The sequence below is a fragment of the Marmota flaviventris genome, chromosome 4 (genome assembly GCF_047511675.1).
Source record: "Marmota flaviventris isolate mMarFla1 chromosome 4, mMarFla1.hap1, whole genome shotgun sequence".
In the NCBI taxonomy this organism is placed as follows: Eukaryota; Metazoa; Chordata; class Mammalia; order Rodentia; family Sciuridae; genus Marmota; species Marmota flaviventris.
The window spans coordinates 120,621,969-120,635,872 of NC_092501.1; the positions used below are offsets into that span (position 1 = coordinate 120,621,969).

The window sequence follows — 13,904 nt, forward strand, 5'->3', positions numbered from 1 at the left end:
TTAATTCAAAGCTAGTCAAGCTTATATCCAACAATTACAGACCAATTTTCATATTCAGCTTGAGTGTATATGTGGAAGGGTGTGGGAGAGGAATGCAATTTGGAGTGATTCTTTTATATCTAGGGGAAACACAAAGAAGGAAGAGTAAGGGATCCTGAAGACAGTACCTGAAACTCTCATCGGGCCTAGCTACAATAAAATGTTTCAGCCTCAACATCTTTGCAAGCTACAACAACGTGACCCTGGGGGTTTGAGCTTCCTGCCCTGCAGCTAGACTGCAATCCATCAAAAATAACAAGCACATGGCAGGCCCCAGTGCACTTCTGCCTTCCAGGAGGGCCAGCAGCTAAGCCAGCATTTGAAGAGGCTCCAGAGTCAGAACTCTGACTCTCCTCCTTTTCCTTTCTTCCTTACGCAATAAGAAATGAAATGTTTACTTCTACACAGAATTATGTAAGTGACCTCATATGCCCCCTTTCAGGATCATCCAGGGCAATGGAAACTGAACGCTTTGGTCTCAACTCTGGCCTGCCCTCCCTGATAAAGCTACAGGGACAAATGCCCTGTCTTGCATGGAAAAGCTGTGCACGGACCTCAGATGCCAAATACCGTCAAAATGTACTCTCACCAGAAATCTTATTTACAGAAAGGGGGAAAATAAGCCTGGCCAGAGGATTCCTGCCCCTGTTTACCAATGGTAGAGGTCCTTCAGTGGAACACATGTCTAGCCAAGGTATGTAATCTTAGCCCTGGGATTCGAAATTTCTTCTTAGTCATTTTGACTGGTCTTATTTTTGAAGCATGTGGCCCATAGTTGAAACACAATGGCCAGCAATGGGTGGTAGTTTTGGTAATGGCAATCACTCTAGTTAATTTTTTTTCTGAATTTCTTTTTGTTCTGCCTTAGTATTTAGCAATTGGCTTTGATATAAGCCTAGCTCCGATGTACAAGGAAGGATCAAGAACAGAAAGGGTTATCGTTATTTGGGCAGTGTACCTACAGGGAACATGTAGATGGTAGTGATAATCACAGTTGGAACATCTGCCTTCAGGGGATAAAACTTAGGCAAAGAGTCAGAGGTAACACATGCAAGATTCATTTTCTGTATCTCTATTTTGCTCTAATGCTTGGATTCACTGATGCTTTTAAAGGATGTCTATTAATCTGCCTATAAACTAGTGCTAAAAGATGTAACTTTCACAATTGATGCTAGGAATAAACAGGATAAGTATAAAGTATGTGGAACAGTGTCTAGTTCATAGGTAAGATTTAATAAATGGTAGAGTGGAAAATATATCAACAATAGTTGCTGTCTTCCTAACCAGGGACATATACTTTAAAGTTTATATCTAATCACGGACATATATTTTAAAAAATGGAATAAATGGGTATTGATTGAGTAAAGGATAGCTATGATAGAAGTTGAAATAATACTTTATTAAAAGTACTTTAATAAAAAAAATAATCAGGAACAAGAGACTCTGAATAAGGTAGTCAGAGAAGCCACTCTGAGGAGGTGATATTTGCACCAGAGAAAGAGACAGGATGTGAGAATGCCTCTGGGTACAACAAGCAGAAATCACAAGATTTATGAGGTGGGAAAGAGATGAGAGTAGCTGGAATGTGGACAGGCAAAGCTGGGAACCAGGTGAGGTGAAGCCAAATAGTTTTGATCAGACTCAAAAATTCATGCTACTCAAAATGTGGTCTGGACATTGCCCGGAAGCTCACTGTAATGCAAAAAATTCAGATCTTGCCCCAGAAGCTGCATTTTGACAAGATCTCTGGGCAATCCCTTTGTGTATTTAAGATTAATAAGCACTGGTTTAGGAAGTCACTGAAAAGTTGGAACAACACAATAGTATGATCCACTTAACATTTTTAAAAGATTGTTCTGGATGCCATGGTGAGCATGGATTAGAAGACCATGTTTTTATTGTTATTTTGTTATTATATATGATGCTTTTGCCTAGTTTACTGCTCCATCTCCTTCCAAGACAGTCCTGCTGTAATTTGGCCATTTTCTACCTGAAGGCTCACCCCAGGCCTCCAGCATTAACTAGTCTTTTTCTGATTTGTGTTGTGCTCAGTGCCACTGCCCACCTGCCTTGTACTTTCAAGTGTCATCTGCTCCTGTATTCCTCAGAGCCCAGTTCTGATCGCCACATCAGGAAGCTGCACCCTGTTACATCCTGATGGTCTCCTCTGTAGCTAGAGACAGCACCTGCCTTTGATATTGTACCCCACGCCTTCAGCTGGTTCTTCCAGACCCAGCCTCTGCCTCAGCGGTGGTTTTCACGCTATGGCCATCTGTTCCCACTGTGTGCCCCTTCCATGCCCCAGGAAGGACCAAGTTAAAAATGAGCATTTCCAAGTGACTATGATTAGATTCTAAAGATGAGAAAGGAGTTCATATGTAAATGCCAGCCATCTTCATATGAAAAATAAAACTTTTTAATCGATTGTTGGGGGGAGCTGTTAATGAGCTAACCACTTTTAATTCAATATTTGACAGTAATTGCAACAAAATTACATTTAACAAGACAGAAACCTCTATGGGTTTTTAGCAGGCAAATGAGGTAACAGAATAGTGTCTGTTAAGGAAAAGAAAGATAATCAAAGGAGCCTTCATGCCTGTTGCTGAGTCTGAGTGACAAGACTACCAACAGTAACCCCCAAAGACAGATGATACTGGCTGTCTGGAATAAGAAATAGAATAGACAATTTCCCTGTGCTTAGCATAGAACAGTCTAAACTCCGGGCCTGATGGAGCACGTTGGTTTATGGGAATGGCTGGAGATCTTGCTCAGCTAAAGCTGTCAAGGAGGCTGGGAGCCAAGGGGAAAGAGCTTAATGACTTCTAATAGAAGTTAACAGGTAACTTTTTCTGTGAGGCTACAAGTAGCTACAATCCCTCTTCATTATGTGGCAATGGCAAGGAATACTTTTTTCTCATTCTGTGTTCTGCTCTGCGGAGAAATTAGTTCTTGATGCCGCTCAGCATCCTTTCGGAATGGCATCATGAAACTTAGTCCTTCTATTAGCAGGGCTCAATCAGACCCACGAAATGAGGGCAGCATTAAAGAGAGGTGTTGAGACTCGGGACGGAGGAGGGTCAGAGGGAGCGTTGTGAGGTTTTAATCAGGTCACCATGTATTTCATCCTGGGGCTGCTCCGGAGATCTGAGTTAGGCAGCTGGGAGTACCACAGAGGCATGGCACCAAAATTGTCCTCATTATGCACTTTCTTGAAACCCTCTGAAGAAGGGCACCTTTGTCACCTCAAATGGCTATGTCATCACCTTTATTTCTGTTCTAACTCTGGCTTTAATGGATTTTCTGAGCTTCTAACTTTGAAACCATATAGAAAGTACAACCTCAACTGAGCACCATCGCTGTTAGGCAGATCAAATGTCATCAGACCTTGGGGACAGCTTTAACATCAGAATGATGTTCAAATTTGGGTGATTTAAAGTCAAGCAAATAGATTCTATATATTTTCAATGGTTTCTAAAACAGTCTTCAGGAAGAAGACTCATTTTCCCTCAGTGTAACACTGAATCCTTTCTAAAACAAAGGAAGACAAAATGCCATTTTTATACAATTTTGGGATGAGGGAAAGAATGTGAAAGGAAAGGAAAATAGCTAACAAAACATTCACATTGCTATATAAGGAAAAAGAACCTTTGGATACAAAGTTCATATTTGACAGGTAATGTGACAATAAAAGGGGAAAAACATGAATTAAAATGCAATGAAAAGTTCATACTCTCCGTGCACAGAGAAACAAGTGAATGTCTTAAAATTGATCAGCTCTCTGGCTATAAGAAGGGCTTCACATGATTGATGAATGCATGGTGCTCTTTCTTTCAGGTGCATGTTAAACATAGTGATGAGATTAATTTGAGTCCCTCTTTTTAAAAGAATATGCAAAAATGCATGTTTTGGACTGTATTTTGCATATAGTGGAAAGTTAAAAGTACTTTTAAACAAACTCAAAATCAAGTCTAGGTTGTGGTAGATAACTAAAGACTCTACCTATTTAATATAAAGATCAAATGCTCTAAATATTGAAATTCACTTGAGAGTTAAACCTATGGATAGAGTCAGACTGAGAAACATGGAAGGGAGATCTAGTAACAGTTCTCATAGTCACAATCCACCAGGCAAGACCTCAAGTTATCTTCAATAAAACCTAGTAGATATATATAGTGCACTCAAAAAAATGTAATTGCTCTGTTGGATTAGAAGACTATAACTTTTATCTTATAGAATCATTTTGAAGAAAAATGCATTTTATGCTTGTGTTAAATAAAACTGCTTTAAAACAAAAACATAAACTAGTAGACCAACCACTAAGCATACATGACAAGAAATGGGTTTTAAAAATGTTGGAACAGAAACAGATTGTGTGCAAAAAGTGTAGTTCTCCAAATTGACTGTTCATTAAAATCATACAGGAAGTTTCTGGAGAAAAAAAGACTCTGAGATCCACTTTAAAATCTCTGAATCAGAATCATTTCATGGACCCCAGATTGTTTCCTATAGTTAGAGTCTCTGCTTCTTTTTCACACTGAATTAGCATGCTTTTGAACAGGGTTTGAGATGAGGCCTTCAATTTAATGCCAAAAAGTTTGGAAGCCTCCATATTTACAGTTGTAACAGCTGCTGAATGAGGAATGTAACAAGTATAAATGGACCAGGGCTCAACTATTGGGAATCATTGATATAGAACATAAGCTTCATGAAGACAGGAACTATCTTCTCCCCACTGTTTCACTAAACCCTTAGAAGATGCATCACAAGTGATCACCAAACATTCTTAGACTAACTAGGGAACTGGGAGGTCTCTATCAATTTTTCATTCTCTCTCTCTCTCTCTCTCTCTCTCTCTCTCTCTCTCTATATATATATATATATATATATATATATATATATATATATATATATCTGCCGCAGTCTGGCTGGGCACAAATCACGAGCCACTGAAGCAGGAACAAACTTTATTTTTAAACTGCAGCAAAACACTTCACACAGCTCCCGGGGAATCCTCCCGAATGCGCCACGAGGCTTGTCCCGGAACCCCCAGCCGGAACTATCTCTCCCGGAAATCCCTCCTCCTGCACTTCCCCAACCAATGGGAACTCTCGGGGAATCCCCGGAAATCCCCACGAGAACTCCAAAATAGTGCGAGAACTCAAAAGTTGCGGCAGAGGCGGACAGGCAGAGGCGCCTGTCAATCAATACTGTTGGCAAAATGCCAGGGGCCATACAGACTCAGCCGTGGCTCTCAGCATATCTCAAAAATGGAAAATTTAGTAATGCCACATCTCATGGTAATACAAAAGAATATGTTATGGTTTAGATCTGGAGTAGTCCCCAAAGGTTCATGTGCTTAAGGACTGGTCCCCAAAACAGCAGTGTTCAGAGGGGCTCTTGGGAAATGATTGGATGTGAGGGCTCTGGCCTCAACAGTGGATTAATCCATTGATGGGTTCATGATTTGGTGACGTTATTTGGAAGTGGTAGAAACTATAAGAGATGGGACCTAGTTGTAGGTATTGTATCCTTGGGGACATGCTCTTAGAGACTACATCTTGTCCCCAGCACCTTTTTCTCTCCCTCCTTCTCTCTATCTCCCACTTTTCTTTCCCATGCCATGAGCTGAGCAGTTTTCTTCTGCCATGTCCTTCTGCCATAATATTCTGTCCCATCTCAGACCCAAACCAGTGGAACCGGCCAACCATGAACTGTAACTTCTGAAACCATGGCCAAAATAAATCTTTCCTCTTTTGTTTTTCTTTTCTCATTTATTTTGTTACAGTGACAAAAAGCTGACTAACACAGGATTGGAGTGAAAGTCCTTCACTGGGATATAAAATCCCCCAATTTTATAATGTCTTGGAACATCTGGACCAAACAACTTTGCCTACATTGACTTTTGAGACCTATGAAATTGCTCAGCCATGTATCTTCCTTTGTGGTAATCACAATGATAGGCTCACAGGAGGTGTTCAATACATAGCATTCATTGAACTAATCAATGCATTCTCTTTTACAGTCATTAAGATAATTCAGATTCATTAGTTACAAGGACAAACTTTATAGTGTGCCTCTTATTTTTTTTTCAAAATAAATGGACACTAAAACGAACCTATGAACTATAACTAAGCTATGTGAAAGTCACATTAATTCACCCAATTCATAGATCAAGAGAAAGCTGTTTCATATTTCTTAAATTACAGATAAAATTTTATCAGTCTTTTATTAAGTCCATAATACCCATTTCTGTGGATTTGCCAGTTAGTCAGAGTGAGAGGTAGAATCATATTTTTGGATTTCTGGCAGCCTATGCTATTGGACCTCTCCACCAATTGACTGAGTTCTGTCCGATGGGAGTGAACACAGTGTGGCCAACTGCTGCACTGCCTTAAAAGTGAAACTGTCTGTCCTTGCCTCTCTCTGCCTTTTCCACTGGATGGCATCTGGACTTAACAGTGACCCAGCATCAACTATACAGATATGGAAAATAGCCCAGAGAATGATGGAGCCACAAGACTGAAGGAACCTGGGTTTCCAAATGATTGTCCTGAGCTGTGGCTTTTTCCCGTTCTGAAATAATTTTCTCCATGACTAAATCCCTGCATTTGTGTGTTTTTGTTTTAGTAGCTTACCCCCAAATATTATATTTCCTTCTCCAAGGTTCTGTGATTCCATTTTTATCCAAAGGGGCAAGCATCTAATGTTTATCTGCAAGGAGTATGCTGTTTGCCAGTTTTCCCCAAAGGGGATAGCATGGGTTAGAGCAAGTATTCTACTTTGTTATCCTACACAGCTGACAACCACCAAAAGAGAATGTTCTCAGGACAATTGTGCCAAATAATGAAGAAAGGTGAGACCAAGAAGCTAAAAATATTATGATACATAGTTGTTTTTGACCTGGATATATCATCTGAAGGTGCATTTCGTTTGGCGTATTGTAAACACATTCTCAGTGACAGAAACAATATTTTTTAGTCTATTTCTGGGCATGTGCATAGACTTAATTAGCAAACTCCCAACTTACTGTGCATGCAAATTCCAAAGTTCAAGAAGTGGCAATTTGCCCACATAAACCTTATGCAGTTTTTATTGTTTTGTCAGATCTGCTTACTTAAATGCATAAATTAAGTACTATGTGTTGCACCTACTTAAAAATATGGCAGGATTCCTTGGGAGAAGTGAAAATTAAAATGTCAGTAAGAAAAAAGCTTTGCCATCTCACCCTCAAAACCATGCCATGGGAGGAAAGTCAGTTTTGGAGATGTGTTGGCTGTCAGGCCAAATGTAGCAACAAAGTCTGGTGCCACGCCTAGGTCCACCCCACCCCAACACCCTCACATTCTCTTGATACCAGAGAGACCACATGCAGACCATTGAGTAGACATGAGCTTCAGCAATAACAACTAAGCCCACCTCTCCTTGTATCAAGTGTTTCATTTAACACTTCATAACCAACCAATATTTGATCATGGGGTACAGAATATCTTTTTTATTGTTCTATACAGAATGACCCACTTTGTTCTTATTTTTGTCTGAACTGTCTATGCATTCCTGCTGAAAGACTACATTTGTCTTTGCCCTGCCTCCTTCATGACAGGGACTATCCCTCACTAAAAAAAAAAAAAAAAAGAAAGAAAGAAGGTTTTCTCCCATAGAACTCTGCAAAATTGTTTTATGCCATAGTTATACACTCAATATTTTTTTAAATATTTGGCTTAGGACTACTTTGAAATACATATTCCTTATTCTTATTCAATGGTTTATAGCATGGATTTTAAGTCACTTAGATATTCTTGAAGGCATTGAAGATGCTCTGCCAGTTATAGTTGGCATTTCAAAATCACACAAACATACAAACATATGCACACTCATATTTACTCTTGATAAGACAGCACAGGTTAGCAGGTACACATTGCTTTGCTTTAGGCTGGGATTATTTTAATTCAGCATGGCAGTGCTGGTTATCTTGTTACAAGCTGGGTAGGAGCTCTATCAACAAATAATGATATTTATACGTGTGTGTATACATATATATGAATGAATTCTTAATGCTTTTTTTGGTAGACGTATTTTTTCAAAACTATGGGACTCCTGGAGAGTGAAAAATAATAAAGCTTAGAGTTGCTTAAAATTAAGATGAACCTATCATTTCCTCTGGAGATTTAAAAATTCTCTCCCAAGGTGATTTAAACAATTTCTACATAATACTGTCAAACTATCAAATAGGATAATCACGCAAAATTTTGCTATCTTCCACCCATCCCTACTTGATTTTGTTGCTAGAGCAGGTGACACTCCCTTATCATCAATTGCCAAAGAGAAAAGCAATCCCTCCTATTTCATCATTTACTACTCAGAAAAGTAATCAAAATAGAACTCATGTCAATTTGTTCTCCTGACACTTTTCTATGTATAAAAATAGGGGGGAAATCCTCATTACTGCCTAGTCCATCCTCCCTTCTTCCCTATTTTCATTTTAAAATTTCAAAGTACATTTCTGACTGAATAATTCCCACCCCATCCATATTTCCAGAGGCAGTTTAATAGAACATAAAAAGAGAGGATGCAGCATCATATTCTATTGTCACTGTGGCTCTCTACTCCAAGCTCAGCCATCTGAAAGATATCCACATCTCTGGGTCTCACGTTGAGTGTTTACTTTTTATCATTTCAAAGTGTTTCTCTCTGATAGCACTCCTGTCAAATTTATGAATAAGTCTGGAAATTTTCAAGATAAGCTGAAATCGGTCTTATTTGTTGGCTTCTGACTCACATTCCCTCTACCTCGTCAGGGAAGAAGTTTCTGATTTTAGAATCCAACTGCTGTATGTTTCTTTGCCCCAACTCTAGCTGTAAATCACACTTGGTTTCACAGATTTGATAAAGCCTGTGAGCTTATAATGTCCCTGCCAGAACTAGCCAAGAGTTACTTCCTGGGGAATGAAGCCAGTCAGCAGCCCTTCCAGCCACATAAATATGACCCTATTAGGTGGAAGTCAGTGGGCCTGTCTAACGGTGGGGATTTGCCCAAACAACTCCACAAAGTAGCATGATCAAAGTGATAAAAGAAATTTTCTAAAATGACAGGAGGAAAAGAAAAACAACAGAAGCTTCTGTTTTGATTTTTGTCCTCTGCCCTCCAACTCTGCTTGGATTCCACAGCAAGCAGGATTTCCTACCAATACATGACCCGTTTCTATGTAAGAACGCAAGCTTATCCGCTAATACAGACCATCTCTCACACCTCAGCTCCTACATCACATCACAAGCTGCTGCTTTGAAAAGTAAGAGCATAGAGACTTAAATAGGTTTTGACAGTGGTGGAAGAAGGGGCAGAAGTTATAAAAATGCAGATATCAAGCTCACACAATTCATGTCTTTCCAATTTTAAAATATACCCTTTGATGGTGCTAGTGAAGACCAATGGTAATGGCAGAGAAGAACTATGCTGTCACAATGTCATATATTTTATCCATGAATAAAAAGGCTATATATGATACAGTTGATAATGCTTTGTTATCACAAGAGCTGCATTGCTCTGTTGGCTCTTATTTGACTATCAAAGACCATCTGCTAGTATGGAAATATGTGGTTTGAATATTCACTCAACATTTCCCTCTCTCAGTATATACAGAGCATCTACTACATATACATACTACATACATTTGCCTTAGATAGTATTGATACACAGAATGTACATGTATGGTTTTGGGGAGGAGAGGGAAAGTAAAGATAAAGACTTCAGAATTCCAGAGAAGTTTGATTATTTTACCCAATGTATATGCACATTATTCCAGTTTATTGTGTTTCACTCTATGCATGAGCTAAGGTCTGTAAGTTTTAATTTAAAAGTCATAGAATAAGGAACTCTATACTTTGAGTAGTAACTTATGATATTAAGGTTAGCAAAACTATTCTACATAAATAATAATGATAGCATTGTTTTTACTCCCTAGTATTATCTTCAACAAAACAATTTGAAAGGAAAATGCAGAGGAAATAAAAAATCTGAGAGGAATTTTAAAGATTAAGTAGTCCCCAATTTTCATCTTATAGATGGGTAAACTGAGACTTCATGGTTTGAATTTATTAGCATTGCATAAATAGTTGCTGTGGGATATGGAAATTACTAATTGGCTCTGGGGATTGAGATTGCACCCAGTTTGACTTGTTGTTATCAGAAAAAGAATGATTGTTCAGACTCATGCATGTGTTATGGGTCTTCTTTGTTCAGGTGCTTTGGGAAAATTGAATATATGATTAAGATAGATTTTTCTTTGAGGCTTTGAAATGGTTTTCCTGACAGGGAGAACTTACTTTCAAATTTCTCTCTCAATATGGTCTTGACAAATTAATGGATGAAACTAAGATTAAAATATCTCAAATTAGACACTAAATTCTGTGAATTGTTTTCACTATGTAATTAGAATAAAAATCAAAATTGGGAAACTGCCAGTTCCCAGAGCTTTTCAGGTCTCTACAAAGGGGGAGCTCACTGTCTCTTCATCTTTGTATTAGGGACAAAAGTCACTGGAGAAGCATCGCCAGCCTTGGATAGACAGTAATGGGTTGTATTTCATCATATGTGAGGACCCTCCAAAGAGAACAATCACGTGGCCACTATAAGGAGACAATATAAAAAAAATTAAGTAGGCATTAGTGGACTGAAGGCCACTCATCTCGTCCTTGGGAAGCTGATGGATATGACTATGTCATTCAATAGCCAGCTTTGTGCCAAGTTGCTTGACACAGAAAAGGCCATTCTGAAGCTGTCATTTAAAGTAGATCTGCTCTGGCAGACCCTCATATAAGGCATCTCCTTCATAAAAAGACTCCTATAGTACAAAATATAAACCTACTGCAAAAGAAAATAACCATGTCAGTCCAAAGAATAAATAAAAGTGGTAACATAGTATGTTCCCATTTTCTTCCCATCACCCATGCCAAATAAAAATATGACTCGGAGAACAAAAGGCACAGTGAAGAATTTTCATGGAGATAACTAGTATAATCTCAGGAGAATACACCAAGAGAAGTGTTCCGAGGATGCTCCTGTGGAGATTCCATCTTCCGGGAGCAGTGGTTGAAATAGGTCAGCACGTCCTGAAATGACTCAATTTATTTACATTCTGAATCCAGTTTCAAATATTTACCCCACGGGCTGCACTGAGATAGTGGTGACACTTCTCCAACTGCCTTCTATTTAATAATTGGCAAAGGTGAAGGGATAATCCATTCTTTCACTCAGCCTACAAAATCAATTAATAGAATCCACAAACCTGGGAGAATTGCTCTAGTATCTCATGTTCAGAGACAGCTGAGAGCGAACCACATAATATGGTTCTGAAATGGTCAGTTTGAGATACCATTTTCAGGTCTGTGAATGTAAGTTTATGGATTCCTAAGATTAGATTAGAGAACTATCTGTCTTGGTTAACCACTATTTCTACATTTTTGTAGCACTTTCTAGTTTTCAAATCATTTCTACACTTATCACTTCATTGAATCTTCATAATATCATGACTTATCCATTTTAATATAGAGAATGAGGCTCAGAAAAGTGGTTCCCACAAGCCACACAGCAGGGCAACAAGGGACATGTTCCAATCCACATGCAGCAGACTTGTCACGTTTTGCTCACCAGCATTTAAAGGCCATCTCTAAATGGGGTGGGGGGTGGGGGGGAATTTGCTTTTGTGTGTCCCTTGGGAGAAGGCGTCAATTCTCCAACTTTGTCAAACATAGTGGAGTCAAAAGAAATTTTATACTTATAAATGCACCATAAATAACCATACCCTTTGGAGAACCTATACAAATTCTCATCAGCCATTGCCTCTCATTGTTGCCAATGGAAGTTATCAACTTCTTCATGCACTAATTGTCAAGGAAGCAGAAGAGTGTTGATCTCCTGTCAGCTCTTTGGTAGGTGCATGCCCACAACACAGAATCAATCAATCACAAGTTTCTTTCCTAGTCCCTAAAACTTGAAGAAAGAATGCAAGGAAAGGGGGTCTCACAAAGTTCCCACAGCAGTGGCAGAACAATCAAGATGCCTGGAATAGAAGCGATGAGTGCTTAGCAGAAATGGCTCCAAGCTCAGAGATCTAAGTTCCCAGCTCCTTGGTAGCCCAGGTTCCCTTGGCTTCTATTTGTTCTGTTTTGGCTTGAGGACTTTATTTCTTTTTTGGTAAATTGAACAGGGTCAGTTTCTATTGTTTGCAATCAGGAACCCTGTATAACACACCCAATTTTCTAACTTTAATATGAACAGTTTTCCAATATCATTGGCCTCTTAAAATAATTAAATTTGGTATTTGAGAAGATTCTAATACCTAATGTCCCCTTTTTTGACAATCAAAAAAACTATGATGTCTTATATTCAGAATGCTGAACCAGAATATGTATATGTTAATATTCTTAGCATTATATTATATGGAGTTAAGATAAGGTGAGGCATAAGGACCAGTAATTATTTTTTTTACTAAAATTTTCCAAGAGCATTCCAGCATGCAGTAAGTACTTCCTCCCTGGAACCCATAATATTAAATGTGTAGCATCATTAGTCAAGAAATCACCCAATGCCTTTAAACTATTCTCGTATTAGTGTTATATCTTAATTATATTCTTAAGTCTGGCTCTTAAGTTTTTTATATAATGTGATCTAATTTTCCTAATTATAATTATGATAAACTAGAAGAGCAGAAACTGAATACATTTTTTTTGTTTTCCCTATCAATCCCACTAGAGATCAAATGCCTGTGCCTAGAAAAGGTACCTACTCTTTTGTAAACGCTATGCAAAAATGCTTCTAGTTTGAGCTTAGTTAACAATTCTGTTAATTTATATGCCTTGAAACTTTCTTTATCCCCCCAACTCTCCTATTACAGTGACTTACAAATAGTAGATAAATAATAAATATTTGAAAATCAATGGTTGAATGGTTGGCTCAGAAAAAAAAAAATCCTGATATCTATGGCTGCCCAATATTATTAACCATTAGTTGACATAAAATGACCAAAGAAGTGTAGAAAGAGGATGACAATAATTGTAAGTAAATACACACACAGTGTGTTTATACATTCAAAATACTCAGTAATTTCATATTCTTCATGAAGAGACCCCTTCTTTCTTGTCTCCTTTTCCCTGCCCGAAAACAAATGGACCACATACAAAAAGGAGATGTTGGTAATTGTCATTTTTTTGCCTTACACTGTCTTGTCTAGTCATAGCCATTTCTAACAAAATAAAACAGAAAAGTCTTTGGTAAACTTAGTAAAAGATAAGGAGAACTTCTAGTAGGAAATTGTTCATGGTACATGCATATTTTAAAAACATCTTTTTCAACTGCCAGTCGCCTTGTCTAATCAGGGCACCTCTATTCTGAAGGAGCAAATATCAAAGTCAAGATGGAATGTAAATGCAGCATTATAATATATGGCATGTAGAATGAAGATATGGCAAAGGTTGACATTGATGATGATTAAACCGTTTGGGATTTGGTCTTAGAGACATGAGGACAGAATCCATAATCACCAGCCCTCCTCTCATCTTTATACAGTACCTGCTAATAATATACACCAGCTTCATAATTGCCTACTAAAAGATAGGTGGGGAGTTCATTAACCACGCTAATTACAAGAACAATTTATGCTAAATCATCAGCAGGAATGTTTAAAACACTCCTTGAAAGCCAAAACAATGTAAAACCGACCTTAGTGGATGCAGAACATCTGTTCTCTGGGGCTGAATAAAAGAGAAAATCATAAGAAAACAGAATGGATAGAAGCAGAAAAAATATTTTCTTTGTCATTCCCAGCTGAATGACAGGTGCAAGCCTATTGTGTGAAGAAAATGGTGTGTAT

General features: G+C 38.3%; 1 long non-coding RNA gene across 1 annotated transcript in view; it reads left to right on the forward strand.

Annotated features, from left to right (window-relative positions):
• Nucleotides 1–504: 504 nt before the first annotated feature.
• LOC139705379 (uncharacterized) overlaps nt 505–13,904 on the forward strand; it is a 127,775-nt gene continuing 114,375 nt past the window's right edge. Inside the window, exon 1 of the long non-coding RNA XR_011707249.1 lies at nt 505–733. This is a non-coding gene — a long non-coding RNA (uncharacterized lncRNA). The remainder of the gene's footprint in view (nt 734–13,904) is intronic.